This window comes from Sciurus carolinensis, chromosome 5 (assembly GCF_902686445.1).
Source record: "Sciurus carolinensis chromosome 5, mSciCar1.2, whole genome shotgun sequence".
In the NCBI taxonomy this organism is placed as follows: domain Eukaryota; kingdom Metazoa; phylum Chordata; class Mammalia; order Rodentia; family Sciuridae; genus Sciurus; species Sciurus carolinensis.
Genome location: NC_062217.1, coordinates 80194389 through 80211292, shown reverse-complemented (window position 1 = coordinate 80211292; position 16904 = coordinate 80194389). Strand labels below are relative to the sequence as shown.

Here is a 16904-nt window from a genome sequence, read left to right as displayed (position 1 = left end):
CATAGTTTTATGTATTATTAAATATTGTTATTTATGTTTTTAGTAGTTTATGGTTTTCAGAGAGGCATGTTCTTGCAACTCCCTGTCTTTTTCTCGCCTCTTGTTTACCTTAAGGAAGGGAATGTGTGATCTGACAAAAGGAAAGGAACTTGTACAGAGGAAAGGAACTTCGCTGATTAATTGACATTCAAGTCATACATTTTTATCTGTGTGTTAAGTCACACTTCCTCAAACACATAATAATTCATCTTTACAAAAATAATTAAGGAGTACCCCATATAATCCAGTACTTGAGCAAGTATGAAGTACCTTTTCTTGTATAAAAAGTGATAGTAGGTCTTGAAGACTTAAAGCAGTTAAAGATGGATATTGTTTAATCTCATTGTGCTGTATAGAATCTCCCTGAATTTTTTAACCTTTTTTTCCATTTATTTGAAATAATATACAAGAATACAGTGTATAAAATTGAGGGGCAACATTATGAAGAAGTATAAATGAATTGAAATCAATTTTACGAATGTGATTCCTAACCAGAGAAAACATTTGGGGAGTAACATGAAAAGCCATAATTGTAGATCAGAGCAAAAGCAGCTGTATTGTCAATATATTTGCTATAATTTTGGACAGTTGGAGAAAAAGTAAAGTGCAAGTGTTCCACTGCAATAAGAGCAAAGTCTGCCTCCACCATAAAGATGATGATGAAATATATTTAGGATACATGGCTGAGGAGACACAGAACACAAGGTTAAAAAAATGCGATGGTGTAGAATGTTTAATAGCACCATTGCAGTGACTATATCCCAATGCTGTTAATTAACTTTACCTTGGTCCAGGGTACATCGCCACTCAAATAATGGATGAGTGCTGCCACTGGATGCATGAACTCAGCATCCCTATGGTAACTGCTGCAGTTGGCATTTTTCACTGGGACAGCCCCACCATCCACCTTCCACATGGTATGTAGTCTGTTGACACTGGCCACATTAGAGCACCTGTGTTTGGTACAGATGCTGGGCCACATGGTGGGTGCTCGCTGAAAGGCCAACTCCAGCCTCTGCTTCATTTTATCCTGTTGATAATACAGGTTAATAAGCACTAAGGAGCCAATGTATAAATAGCAGTTACACATTTTTAAATTCTCCTTTCATACAATTTAAAATGAAACAAATACACACTTCTCTCTTTCCACTCTACTTTATGGCCACAGGATATCAATTTTGAAGCCTATATTACCTGACAAACCTATATGAAGTTTGGAAGGAAAATAAGGCAATTAAGGCAATATAGTTTGCAATGTTGATAATTTTAGCATTCTTAATGCTCTAATGTAGAAAACAAATTCTCACTCATATTATTTTTTATTTGTTCTAATTAGTTATACATAACAGAATGCATTTTGAAACATCATACATAAATAAAGTATAACTTCTCTTTTTTCTGGTTGTACATGGTGGAGACTCACACCGGTCATGTAATCATATATATATGATTATATATATATGTGATACACACACACACACACACACACACACACACACACACACACATAGGCTAATAATGTTCAATTCATTTTACTATCCTTCCTCCCCTCATGCCCCATTCCCTCCCTTCATTCCCCTCTGCCTAATCCAAGGTACCTCTCTTTTTCCCTAGCCCTCCTCCCCCTTATTGTGAATTAACATTCACATATCAGAGAAAACATTCAGCCTTTGCTTTTTAAGGATTGACTCATTTCACTTTAACATCATATTCTACAACTCCATTCACTTACCTGAAAACACCATAATCTAATTCTTCTTTAAGGCTGAGTTATATTCCCTTGTGTATATATACACATTTTCTTTATCCATTCATCTGCTGAAGGGCTTCTAGGTTGGTTCCATGGTTTGATTATTGTGAATTGAGCTTCTGTAAGCATTGTTGTGACTGCCTCACTGTAGTATGCTAATTTTAAGTCCTTTGGGTATAAATGAAGGAGTGGGATAGCTGAGTCAAATGGTGGTTCTGTTCCAAGTATTATGAATAATCTCCATTCTGCTTTCCATAGTGGTTGAACCCATTTGCCTACAGAATGGGAGAAAATCTTTATCACATGCAATCAAATAGAGCATTAATCTCCAGAATATATGAAGAACTCAAAAAATCCAACACACACCAAAAAAATAATAATCTAATCAATAAATGGGCTAATCAACTGAACAGATACTTCATGGAAGAAGAAATATGTTTGATAAACAAATATTAAAAAAGTTCAACATCTCTAGTAATTAAAGAAAAGCAAGTAAAAACTACTCTAAGATTTCATTTCACTCCAGTCAGAATGGCAATTATCAAGAATAGAGATACTTTATATTAGGTAGAGGGGAGCGAAGGGAGGGGAAGGGGTATGGGAGAAGGAATGACAGTAGAGTGAAACAGACATTATTACCTTATGTACCTGTATGACTGCAAAACTGATGTGATCCTGCACTATGTATAATCAGAAAAATGAGAGCTTATACTACATTTATGTATGATCTATCTAAAGTTATAAATGCATTCTACTGTCATGTACAAATAATAATAACAAATAAAAAAATTAAAAAAGAACACAAGTAACAATAAATGCTGGTGAGCATGTGGGGAAAATTTACACTCATATTATTAAATCATTTCAAGACTCAATGCTATCAGTATCTTGTAGTCACATGAATTCAGAACAAATGGTGGGAACTGAATCTTCTTAACTTTTCATCAAGAGTCAATATTTATGTAACTATAGATTTAAGAACATAAGCATTCTGGTTTAATGTTGTGAGCCTGAATTGGTTCTTTTCCTTTTCCAACAGTCAGTATTTAAACATTCTTGTTCTTCAGCCAAAGCCTTTGCTTCTAATGTATACGTCCTTCTCTCTTCATTCTTCATTTTCTTCCACCTGTCACCAAGGATCACACTTATGACTCTCTGTTATCTTTCCCTGGATACATCTGAGTATATTGAACTCTGTATTTTTTGGCAAAAAGCATGAAGGCATTTATTGGTCTCTTGCACTTATTAGAGGTGGCACTCACAGGTCCTGAGCTGTGTGTTTTGACAGCTTTAGCATACAAAGAATTGGAAGAGAGCTGTGATGATCCAAGTGAGCCACTGTCTTTACTGAATCCAGATCCTGCAAAGTTTTGACTACCAGGCCCTCCACAAGACAAAGATGCATGACACTGTTGAGCCATGGTACTTAACACATTAACTGCAGAAGAATACATAGGTGTGAAGTCATATATTTTAAATGTATCAAAAACAACTGAATCATCAAAATTAATGGCATCAATGTGTTCAGCAGATAGGCATACATCACCAATATGAATTTTACAACATGGAATACCATGCTATACCACAGTCAAGCTTGGATAAAATATCACCAATCTTTATTTTTAACATAGAAAGGGTGGTTCAGCTTACAGTTTATGGCAAGTAAGACATCTTCTACTGTACCAGGATCAAAAGTCAACTTCAGTATACAGACTTACCAAAAGGTACACTTCCTTCACGTGATAACAACTTTAGACCATCAGAACTTTAACCCTTTTAAGTGCCCATTTGGAGTTCCTTCTCATTATAACAACCTTACACTCTAGGAAAATCTTCAACATCTTGCCATTCCTTATTGCTTCCTTTATGAAAGCAGTCTTGTGCCTTTCAAAAAACAGTGCCAAACAATTGAAGGTCAGGAATTTAACCATCCCAAATCATCATCATCTGAGAGGAAGGACATGCAGAAAATGCCAGATTCTGACCCTCTATTTGCCCTTTCATGTCTTATTGGGGTTTCCTCCTTCCAGTGGTGGTGAGGGAAAGTTGGCTCACTCTCTGAAGAAGAGGACTCTGGTGGAGGGTATGCATGGGAATGTAAACTTTTGCTTTTAGCTAGGATGTGTATGGGGGATGATCTTTGTAGAATGAGCACTGCACTGAACTCAGGGAAATATTTGCTAATTCTGTTAGCCAATCCACCTCATTTTCATGGAAAGTATTTTCCAATATGGCAAGTAAGGATAAATTGAAAACTCCTCTTTTTTGATATTTCAATTGTCCCACAGTGAGCATGACCATATTATGAATTATGGATTATGCTATTGCTTTCTGAATGATGCAGACTTATGCCCTTTCTGAGAAACAGGAACTGTCTCATAACATGTCAGGGCATGCTGAAATGGCTGTCCTGCTTGTCCTCTTGTTGACCTTTACTGCCCTTTCCCAACTCTCCACTGTCTATACTTTTCTATCTCATGATCACTGAACTGGTTTCTTACTCTGGGTTCTAGAATCTTTATTCTAATTGGTTGGACCCACCTAATATGGCACAGGTTCCTGAACTCAGATGCTACTCAGAAACTTAGGAACCTGTTGAGAATGATGGAATCAGAACTGTGGAATGAGACATCTGTGCATGTTTGTCTGTGTCTCCCATCCCCAAATCCAGAGCCTTCCCCAAACTCGCTCTGAATACTCATGTTTTTCTCCATTATGATTTTCACCCCTGCTTCTGAATCTACTGCCTTAGTTCCACTGTTCTGATTTTCATCAAACATGTCTACTGCAGGAAAGGACCTTATAAATTGGTTCTACTCAATATTTAAAATTAGTTCATTTGAAAAGAGTCTCATTGTCAAATCAAAGTGTGTCTGCTGTCTTTGTGATTCTATCATGCTTTGGTGCCTCTCCCAAACCCTTCCAACCTGTGACCCTGGAACCAAAGGAAAGATGCCTGGAAAGAGCAATCCACTGCATTCTATTCAATAAAATACAGATATTTGATTGTGTGTGTGTGTGTGTGTGTGTGTATGTGTGGGTATCAAAAATATGAAAGCAACTTTTATTTTCTCCAAATTAATCATGATGAGGAAAATGATTTCTATTGTTTGCAGATCTAAATCCTTTATGAGACTGTACACAATGACCTATAGTCTGTTAAAGGTAACAACAGAGAAGGACGTATTTGTTCTCTTTTTCAGGCAAAGTGAGACCTGAAACTAGTTTCTTTTTATTATGGCATTTATAGCTTTCCTTATAATACCATTAAGCATTTCTGTATAGTATATATTCAGATGCATTACTATCAACTACTTCAAATTCTAATCTTGTAGGTGTCCTGAATTTATAATAGTTTATAGGTTTAATACAGCTCAATATATGGTCTAACATGGATTAAATGAATAACCTGAATTGCAACTAGTTTATCCTCAATGGAGGAGAGTAAATAGAATTTTAAAGTTAAAAAAATACTATATTGGAACTCTGGCTAAAGTGAATGCCTAAATTTTACTTCATTAGAATATATGGCTAAATTAAATAACCCAAATCAAATCCCAACATCATGAATAGAAGTTCAAATTTATTCTACAAGATAGGAAAATTTTGAAAGAGTAGGTCAAATAACAATTCTTAAAATAGAAGAACAATCTTTCAAAGTCTCCCCTGATCAAACTAAAAAAAAAAATTGTTTCCAATATTTGTACATATGTGTTCATCTTTGTCATTCCTGTAATTCCCTTGAGTCAGATATTTTTTGCTAATCTTTTGAACTTCACATGCCAGCATTCACAAAATGCTGAATGAATGAACATTATTAATTTAAAATTGCCAAAATTTTGAACTGTGAGTAATGTTTTCCCAAACACAGGTTTAGTTTTAGTTAGATAGCATCTCAGTACAACACTATAAAATATAACTATTGCTAAGTACTTCATTAGATTTTCAATGTTTGCCTGCCTGAGAATATGTTAAATAAAGTTAGAAACTTTGTAACAGTTTCCTGTAGAATTTTTAGTAACAGTTGTCCTCATATTTAACTTTCATAAATTAAAAACAACTTCAAAGTCTTTGCTATGCTTCCCATTGAGAAATGAAAACCAACTTCTCTCCCCTCAAGTCTAGGGTAGCCTTAGTAATGTGTTTAACTGGTAGAATTTTACATTCTAAGCTTCTGAGTACACATAATAAGAAGGCTTACAACTTTCTCTGGCTTCTTAGAAACTTCTCTCTGATAGCTCTGATCCATCACATAAGAATTGAAACTATTCTGAGACCACTGTGCAGTAGACACCACGGTATACTCTAGTTCACAGTCCCAATGATTCTGACCTTCCAGTCATTCCCCTTAAGTGAACAGAATGTAATACACCCCTTTGGTTGCAGCAGATCAGCCTAATACCAGCTAATACAAACTAACTTAGCTGATGTTATCAAGAGCAGAGCCCTGCCCCAAATCAAAAGATATAATAAAACAGTGGTTGACTTAAAAGCTGATAAGTTTTGCATATATTTGTGTAAGTGACTAAAGCATGCAGATCCCATTACATTGACACATTGTTGTAGCATGGATTGAATTTTATTATGATTAATATAAACTCTATTCTAATAATCAGTTTGTATTAATACCTTTACTCTTGGATTTTTGTTTGTTTCTCATTTCATTGTGTTTTGCTTTTCTTTTTGTTTAGTATCTGATTTCTCTCTTTTTTTATTGTAAACAAATGGGATACATGTTGTTTCTCTGTCTGTACATGGCATAAAGGCATACCATTTGTGTAATCATAAATTTACATAGGGTAATGTTGTTTGATTCATTCTGCCATTTTTCCCTTCCCCCCCACCCCTCCCACCCCTGCCCTCCCTCTATACAGTCCTTCCTTCCTCCATTCCTGCCCCCTTCCCAAAACCCAACTGCAACCCCAAAACTAACCCCTCCCACCCCCCATTATGTATCATCATCCACTTATTAGCGATATCATTCTTCCTTTGGTTTTTTGAGATTGGCTTATCTCACTTAGCATGATATTCTCCAGTTTCATCCATTTGCCTGCAAATGCCATAAATATATCATTCTTTATGGCTGAGTAATATTCCATTGTATATATATATATACCACATTTTCTTTATCCATTCATCAATTGAAGGACATCTAGGTTGGTTCCACAATCTGGCTATTGTGAACTGAGCAGCTATGAACATTGATGTGGCTGTATCTCTGTAATATGCTGATTTTAAGTCTTTGGGTATAGGCCAAGAAGTGGTATAGCTGGGTCAAATGGTGGTTCCATTCCAAGTTTTCTAAGGAGTCTCCATACTGCTTTCCAGAGTGGCTGCACTAATTTGCAGCCCCACCGGCAATGTATGAGTGTACCTTTTTCCCCACATCCTCGCCAACACCTGTTGTTGCTTGTATTCTTGATAATCGCCATTCTAATTGGGGTGAGATGGAATCTTAGGGTGGTTTTGATTTGCATTTCTCTTATTACTAGAGATGTTGAACATTTTTCCATGTTTGTTGATTGCTTGTATATCTTCTTCTGTGAAGTGTCTATTCATTTCCTTAGCCCATTTGTCAATTGGATTATTTGCATTCTTGGTGTAAAGTTTTTTGAGTTCTTTATAGATTCTGGAGATTAGTGCTGTATCTGAAGTATGATTGGCAAAGATTTTCTCCCACTCTGTAGGCTCTTTCTTCGCATTGCTCATAGTTTCCTTTGCTGAGAGAAAACTTTTTAGGTTGAATCTATCCCAGTTATTAATTCCTGCTTTTATTTCTTGTGCTATGGGAGTCCTGTTAAGGAAGTCTGGTCCTAAGCCGACATGTTGAAGCTCTGGACCTACTTTTTCTTCTATAAGATGCAAGGTCTCTGGTCTGATTCCGAGGTCCTTAATCCATTTTGAGTTTAGTTTCGTGCATGGTGAGAGATATGGGTTTAGTTTCATTCTGTTGCATATGGATTTCCAATTCTCCCAGCACCATTTGTTGAAGAGGCTATCTTTTCTCCATTGCATATTTTTGGCCCCTTTGTCTAGTATGAGAAATTTGTATTTATTTGGGTTTGTGTCCGTGTCCTCTATTCTGTACCATTGATCCACCTTTCTATTTTGGTACCAATACCATGCCGTTTCTGTTATTATTGCTTTGTAGTAGAGTTGAAGATCTGGTATTGCGATACCGCCTGCTTCACTCTTTCTGCCAAGGATTGCTTTAGCTATTCTGGGTTTTTTACTCTTCCAGATGAATTTCATAATTTCTTGCTCTATTTCTGTAAGGTACATCATTGGGATTTTAATTGGAATTGCATTGAATCTGTATAGCACTTTTGGTAGTATGGCCATTTTGACAATATTAATTCTTCCTATCCAAGAACATGGGAGATCTTTCCATCTTCTAAGGTTTTCTTTAATTTCTTTCTTTAGTGTTCTGTAGTTCTCATTGTAGAGGTCTGTCACCTCTTTTGTGAGATTGATTCCCAAATATTTTATTTTTTTCGAGGCTATTGTGAATGGGATAGTTTTCCTAATTTCTCTTTCTGAAGATTCATCGCTTATGTATAAAAAGGCCTTAGATTTATGTGCATTGATCTTATATCCCGCTACTTTACTGAATTCACTTATGAGATCTAAAAGTTTTCTGGTGGAATTTTCTGGTTCCTCTAAGTATACAATCATATCATCAGCAAATAGGGATAATTTGAGTTCTTCTTTTCCTCTTCGTATCCCTTTAATTTCTTTGGTCTGTCTAATTGCTCTGGCTAGAGTTTCAAGGATGATATTGAAAAGAAGTGGTGAAAGAGGGCATCCCTGCCTTGTTCCAGTTATAAGGGGGAATGCTTTCAGTTTTTCACCATTGAGAATGATATTAGCCATGGGCTTAGCATAGATGGCCTTTACAATGTTAAGGAATGTTCCCACTATCCCTGTTTTTTCTAGTGTTTTGAGCATGAAGGGGTGCTGAATTTTATCAAATGCTTTTTCTGCATCTATTGAAATAATCATGTGATTCCTGACTTTAAGTCTATTGATATGGTGAAATACATTTATTGATTTCCTGATGTTGAACCAACCTTGCATCCCTGAGATGAAACCCACTTGATCATGGTGCACTATCTTTTTAATATGTTTTTGTATTCGATTTGCTAAAATTTTGTTGAGAATTTTTGCGTCAATGTTCATTAAGGATATTGGTCTGAAATTTTCTTTCCTCGATGTGTCTCTGTCTGGTTTAGAAATCAGGGTAATATTGGCTTCATAGAATGAGTTTGGGAGAGTTCCCTCCTCTTCTATTTTCTGGAATACTTTGAGAAGTATTGGAATGAGCTCTTCTTTAAAGGTTTTGTAGAACTCGGCTGAGAACCCATCTGGTCCTGGACTTTTCTTTGTTGGTAGGCTTTTGATGACTTCTTCTATTTCATTACTTGAAATTGGTCTATTTAAATTGTGTACGTCCTCCTCATTTAGTTTAGGCAATTCATAGGTCTCTAGAAACTTGTTGATATCTTCGAAATTTTCTATTTTCTTGGAGTATAGATTTTCAAAATAGCTTCTAATTATGTTTTGTATTTCAGTCGTGTCTGTTGTGATATTTCCTTGTTCATTCCGAATTTTGGTGATTTGGGTTTTCTCTCATCTTCTCTTTGTTAGTGTGGCTAAAGGTTTATCAATTTTGTTTATTTTTTCGAAGAACCAACTATTTATTTTGTCAATTTTTTGTATTGTTTCTTTTGTTTCAATTTTGTTGATTTCAGCTCTGAGTTTAACTATTTCCTGTCTTCTACTACTTTTGGTGTTGGTCTGTTCTTCTTTTTCTAGGGCTTTGAGCTGTAGTGTTAGGTTGTTTATTTGTTGAGTTTTGCTTCTTTTATTGAATGCGCTCCATGAAATAAATTTTCCTCTAAGTACTGCTTTCATAGTGTCCCTGAGATTTTGATATGATGTTTCTTTGTTCTCATTTACCCCTAAGAATTTTTTAATTTCCTTCCTAATATCTTCTGTTATCCATTCCTCATATAATAGCATATTGTTTAATCTCCAGGTATTGGAGTAATTTCTGTTTTTTACTCTTTCATTTATTTCTAGTTTCAATCCATTATGATCTGATGAAATACAAGGAAGTGTCTCTATCTTCTTGTATTTGCTAACATTAGCTTTGTGGCATAATATATGGTCTATTTTAGAGAAGGATCCATGTGCTGCTGAGAAGAGAGTGTATTCACTCTTCGTTGGATGGTATATTCTATAAATGTCTGTTAAGTCTAAATTATTGATTGTGTTATTGAGATGTATGGTTTCTTTGTTCAATTTTTGTTTGGAAGATCTGTCCAGTGGTGAGAGAGGTGTGTTAAAATCACCTAGTATTATTGTATTGTGGTCTATTTGGTTTCTGAGATTGAGAAGGATTTGTTTGACATATATGGGTGAGTCACTGTTTGGGGCATAGATATTTATGATTGTTATGTCTTGCTGATTTATGGTTCCCTTAAGCATTATGAAATGTCCTTCTTTATCCCTTCTGATTAACTTTGGCTTGAAGTCCACTTTATCTGAAATGAGGATGGATACCCCAGCTTTTTTGCTGGGTCCACATGCAGGGTAAGTTTTTTCCCATCCTTTCACCTTTAGTCTTTGGGTATCTCTTTCCAAGAGATGAGTCTCTTGCAGGCAACATATTGTTGGATCTTTCTTTTTTATCCAATCTGCCAGTCTATGTCTTTTGATTGATGAATTCAGGCACTTAATATTCAGGGTTATTATTGAGATATGATTTGTATTCCCGGTCATTTGACTCATTTTATTCATTTATTTATTTATTTTTGACACGACTTGGTTCCTCTTTATTTGAGATTTCCTTTAGGATATCTCCTCCCTTTGCTGATTTGCTTCTTTGTTTTTCATCTCTTCTTCATGGAATATTTTGCTGAGAATGTTCTGTAATTCTGGCTTTCTTTTTGTATATTCTTTTAGCTTTTGTTTATCATGGAAGGATTTTATTTCGTCGTCAAATCTGAAGGTAAGTTTTGCTGGGTATAAGATTCTTGGTTGGCATCCATTTTCTTTTAGGGCTTGAAAAATGTTATTCCAGGCCCTTCTAGCTTTTAAGGTCTGGATTGAAAAATCTGCTGATATCCGTATTGGTTTCCCCCTGAATGTAATTTGGTTCTTTTCTCTCACAGCCTTTAAGATTCTGTCTTTATTTTGTATGTTAGGTATTTTCATTATAATGTGCCTTGGTGTGGGTCTGTTGTAATTTTGTGTATTTGGAGTCCCATAATCCTCTTGAACTTGATTTTCCATTTCATTCTTCAGATTTGGGAAGTTTTCTGAAGTTATCTCATTGAATAGGTTGTTCATTCCTTTGGTTTGTTTCTCTAAGCCTTCCTCAATCCCAATAATTCTCAAATTTGGCCTTTTCATGATATCCCATAGTTCTTGGAGATTCTGTTCATGATTTCTTACCATCTTCTCTGTTTGTTTGACTTTGTTTTTGAGGTTAAATATTTTGTCTTCAATATCTGAGGTTCTGTCTTCCAGGTGTTCTATCCTATTGGTTGTGCTTTCTATGGAGTTCTTAATTTGGTTTATTGTTTCCTTCATTTCAAGGATTTCTGTTTGGTTTTTTTTCAATATCTCTAACTCTTTATTGAAATGGTCTTTTGCTTCCTGTATTTGCTCTTTTAACTGTCGATTGGTGCGTTCATTCAATGCCTGCATTTGCTCTTTCATTTCATCGTTTGCTTCCTTTATCATGTTGATTATGTGCATTCTGAACTCCCTTTCTGACATTTCTTCTGCCATGCTGTCATTGGATTTTATTGATATAACAACCAGATTTGTTTGAGGCATTTTCTTCCCTTGTTTTCTCAGGTCGTTCAGGTGTCAGTGGACTGCAGAGATGTTGCAGATTTCCTCTATTGACTTATAATGTCCCTGAAGATTACTAGTGTATCCCCTCTTATCCTTCAGTAGCCTGAAGTCTTAGAGGAAGTTGATACTGCAGTGTTCCCCTAGGTAGCTGCTTCTCTAGGGGAGGTGGTCTTCAGGTGGGGTATATTCCCTGCTAGTGGGCAGAGGTGCCTCCACTTGTTGACCAATGGTCATCCAAAGGGGAACTAGGCTGTGGGCTGAGGCAAGGCCTGTTTGGGCCTGTGTCTCTGGTTTTACTGTCCTTGTGGGAAAACTTCATCCGGTGGGGAAGACTCACCCGGTGGGGAGGTCTCGCTAGTCAATTCCCCTCCTAGAGGTTCCCCTCAGTCCACAACTACCGCCTGGGCAGGGCAGCCTTCCCAGGCAAAGTTTCCAGGAGCCTGGACCTACCTCCTGGGCCTGGAGCCCTGCCCTTCGCAGACGTGTCTCCTTAGGTAGCCCCTCCTCTGAGAAGCTGCCCACAGTCCTGGAACCTTCGCTCCACCCCTCAGCTTGTCTCTGTGTAGCTCTTTCAAGAAAAGGTACTTAGGTCCCCGGATCGGACCATGCTTTGCACCTAATCACCTGGCTATGCGACCCCTCCTCTGAGCAGTCACTTGGAGCCTCGTACATATGCTCCAAGCCCCAGTGACCCGTCACTCGTCTCTTCCTCCAGGCAGTCACCCAGTGTTCTGTGTGGGTGCTTGGAGACCAAGCCACTCACTGCGCACCTCCACCTCCTCAGGACAGCCCCCTCCCCATTGTTCAGGCGGTTGCTGAGTCCAAATAGCTCACCGCCCAACTCTTTCTCTGGCAGCCACCGGAGCCCCAGCAGATTGCTCCAAAAAACCAAGCAGTGTGCTGCTCGGCCTCCTGTGCAAAGTTCCCGGCTTTCCGAGTTCACTGCTCCATTGGGGGGGGGAGAGGTGTCTTGCCGGCTGGGCAGGGCAGCCTTCCCAGGAAAGTTCCCAGGGGCCTGGACCTACCTCCTGGGCCTGGGAGCCTCACCCTTCGTAGACAAGTCTCCTTAGGTTGTCCCTTCTTAGAGAAGCTGCCCGCAGTCCTGGAACCTTCGCTCCACCCCTCAGCTTGTCTCTGTGTAGTTCATTCAAGAAAAGGTGCCTAGGTCCCTGGACCGGACCGTGCTATGCACCTAATCGCCTGGCTATGCGACCCATCCTTCGAGCAGTCACTTGGAGCCTCGTACATATGCTCCAAGCCCCAGTGACCCATCGCTCATCTCTTCCTCCAGGCAGCCACCCGGTGTTCTGTGTGGGCGCTTGGAGACCAAGCCACTCACTGCATACCTCCACCTCCTCTGGACAGCCCCCTCCCCGTTGCTCAGGCGGTTGCTGGATCCAAACAACTCGCCGCCCCACTCTTTCTCTGGCAGCCACCGGAGCCCCAGCAGATCGCTCCAAAACCAAGCGGTGTGTTGCGCAGCCTCCTCTGCAAAGTTCCCGGCTTTCCGAGTTCACTGCTCCAGCGGAGGGAGGTGTGTCTTGCCACCTGGGCAGGGCAGCCTTCCCAGGAAAGTTCCTAGGGGCCCGGACCTACCTCCTGGGCCTGGGAGCCTCACCCTTCACAGACAAGTCTCCTTAGGTTAGAGAAGCTGCCCGTAGTCCTGGAAACTTCAATCCGCCGTTTTTTCGCTCCGTTTTTTCGCTCCGCTTCGCTGTCCATGTTTACCGCTCCAGTGGGGGGAGGGGCGTCTTGCCCAGCCACTCTACTTCACAAAGTTCTCTGCATTCCGGGGCTACCGCCCCATCCGGAACGCCTCCCCTATGGGAGAAACTCACCCGGCGGTTTTGAGTTGGTCCCAAGTCACTATCTCCTCTTTTGAATCTTGAGTCCTGGAGCAACATGAAATGCAGCCGCCCTCTAGTCCGCCATCTTGAAAAACCTCTAGTCAATTGTCTTTTAATCATTTAACTTATTAAGTAAACCAATTTTGATACTGCTTTGAAATATGAAGTACTATACAGAAGACACATCTAGTTTACCAATTCTTTCTTTGTGCTTACAGTCAATGATTAATTTTACCTGTTTTGGTTGTATTGTGCAATGCATGTTGGAATACCATCTAATTATATTTATGCATAACCTATATCTTCAATTCATACATGTGTTTGGGTGTTTACAATGTCTTCAAACATTTTTGGATACATATTTTGAATAAAACAAAGTATAAGATCAAAATCGTACAATGAGAAATCAGAAGCAATGTGATGTATTACTTGCCATTGAATAATTAGAAAATTTGCTGACTATACAATCTGGCATATAAGATAGTTTCATATCTCTTCAGTACTCTTTTTACCATGTAACTCCAGTTTAATATATTATTTTTCTACCTCCGCCCTACTCATGAATTCCTGAATTTCAGGAGAAGTCTTATTTTTCTTTTGCAGTTAGCTCGGTACCTGGCACATACTGGGGACTCTAAAAATGTTTGTTGAATGTCTAAATCTAACTTCAGTTAGGGAAACTCTCCATTTGGTTAAAGAATCAGTATTATTAAATTTATCTAGATAATTGAATGAACATCTTTCATACCTTTTTTATTACATATACTCTGGCAAGTATAAGATGAATGAGTTTAAAAATCTTATAAAATCATTAAATACTCAAAGATTAAAAATAAGAATAAGTGATTTGGGATATTCAGCATCTAAAGAATTATTAGGACTTTGACAGGTGCATAATAAAATATTGAGAAAGGGCCACAAGGATGATAAAACATTGAACCATGAAAGGGGGTTGCTGAGTTGATGAATAGTAAGATTGCAAGACTATTCATTGCTTGAAAATTAGCTATACTCTATTACTCTAAAGTTGGAATTCATGTCAGAAACACAAAAAAATACTACCATAGCTTGAGATGTAGATGAAAATTAACTCACCATAGTAGAAACATAACCATAGGGAAAGACAGGGCCTGAACAGAAGTGTGGGGAATTTAAATATCCTTTCAGGGGAATTAGAAGAAGATAGGGGGCACAACTAAAGATGCAGAGATATAATAGGCAAAGTGGGGAGGGTGACTGATGTTTCAGCAGGACGTGTGGGATCTAGTGCACAAATGGAAGGGGATATTGCATTAGAGAATTTCCATGTCAGTATTGCACTGTAAGAAACAATTTGAATATAGAAAATGGACATGAAGCTGGATTGTAAGGAATCTAGAAATTGCCATCAAGTAGGTGGATGTGTAGCCAGAGGGAGGTGTAAGTTAAAAATGAGAAATGCTGTCATGGAAGTTCTAAAGAGAAACAGAACATCTTAGGTGTATTTTAAATGTATTGGAAAAGTAAGCCACAAGGGAGAAATTGATGGTAAATTGGAAAGGATAAGTGATTGGTCAAGTTTTCCAAGATGATGAGAAATGAGCAAGATAAAATGAAGTGTTCGGGTGGTGGATTTTTCCAAAAAGGAGCAGAGATAATTATTGTGTTACAAGAAAAAGAAGTCAACATGATGAACATCCTGAAATGCTGGGATAGAGAACTAAAGGAAGGTAGTTTAAAATACAAAGTTCCTATTAAAGAGTTCTAGATTTGATTGAGTTCAAGACAGTCAACTTGGAGCTCTGGAAGAGCTCTGTAAATAAAGTTAATAAACCATGGTATGATTTCCATACCACCAATTTTTATGAGACGTTCAGTGTATTAACTTCTTCTCACCTCTCTCATTCTCATGTCCTTCCATTTTTAAATTACGTTGTGATGAACAGAGATGTAATTCCCTGATACTTCATCAAAGAAAGACTTATCATTATTACTGGTGGTGGCATCTGCAGGTAGCATTGGGCCGTCAGTTTCTTCAGCAATTGCCTCCGTGGCAGATAGTTACCTTATCCAAGGACAACTAATTTGGGGGACAGCCCACACTCAGTGATTTTGGACAGGGACATAAAGGTCTGACCATTTGGGGCCCAAATGAGAGAATTCGGATAAGTCACATTAGTTTTAGAGCTACCATGGGGCTGGACAGCATTGCTCTTTGGTCTGCTGTGTAGCTGGGATCTCTCTTTGCCAGGCTTGCTGTCTCATCATCTTTTCCAAATGTGTTGCTCCAAGATAAATCATTCACCAAACTTTGGTCTATAAATTTTGCCTTAAAATCACTTCTAGAAAGTTTAACTTGTCATTGAAGTTGCTATAAAGATGTAAAGAGATAATGATGCCTATGAAAATGTTTTACACTAAGTAAGTGTAGACACTACATGGTTGATAGTTTTATTACAGTTTCTATTTCATAAAGAGGCATCCCATAATCTTCTGAATATCCTAAACTGGCTCATTTTAACAAGATACTTTCTCTAAATACAGTTATTTGTCCTTTCAAACATGGTCTGTTATATTCTAGTAATTTTTCCACAAGTTTAAATGCATAGCTTTGGAGATATTCCTTGACCATAGGTATTCTTTGACCATAGTTACCATATTGAATAGGAATTGTACTAGTACCTGACCATGTTTTAGGTTGCCTGTGACTATAGTTATAGGTAGTCCCTACTAAGAGTTAGAAACAACTCTATCTGGAACTTGCAGCTGTTCTGAAATATGATAAAGAATCTGTAATTAGATGGACATATGAGGGCAAACTATTAGGTAAGAGTTCAGGGATTCAAAGATGGTGGAAGCAGGGTACAAGAAAAATGGTGCTGGAGGACAGGACAGAGAGACAAGTCATCATGTCTCTGTTTACACTGAGTCCCATTACCATGACAACTCCCATCACTGAGAACTTATGGCCTATGATAACTCCCACCACAGGTTCAGCATTCTAAAATGACCAGTGAGGTAAAGTGGACAGCATTCTAATTAGGTTTTCTAAAGTAACCAATGGGGTAAAATTTACCACTATTCTAATCAGGTATTATAAGGGAACAAATGGATAAGATTTTTAATCAGCCCATAGGGCTGATATATGATTGTGTGTAAGGGTTTTCAAGCAGGAAGTGTGTTTACAAAAGCAGACTGGCTCCTCTTACAAGGCCTTTGGTAAATCTCTAGCCTCAGCAAGGCCCAGAGCTCTCTACAGGGGCATTTACACTTCAAAGGAGGTGGTTAGATCCTAGGGAAAGTCCTTTACATTCCAAAAGGAAGGAGTAAATGGTGCTAATTAGTTTTCCTGAAACCCTGCTGGCAGGAACTGGAAGGGAACTCCCTCTCCTGGGGACCTATTCCTGCAGACAGAGTCCAGG

General features: G+C 38.2%; 1 pseudogene; it reads right to left on the bottom strand.

Moving 5' to 3' along the window:
• Nucleotides 1-2785: 2785 nt before the first annotated feature.
• LOC124985622 (HMG box-containing protein 1-like) lies at nt 2786-4090 on the bottom strand (annotated as a pseudogene).
• Between the last annotated feature and the right edge of the window lie 12814 nt (nt 4091-16904).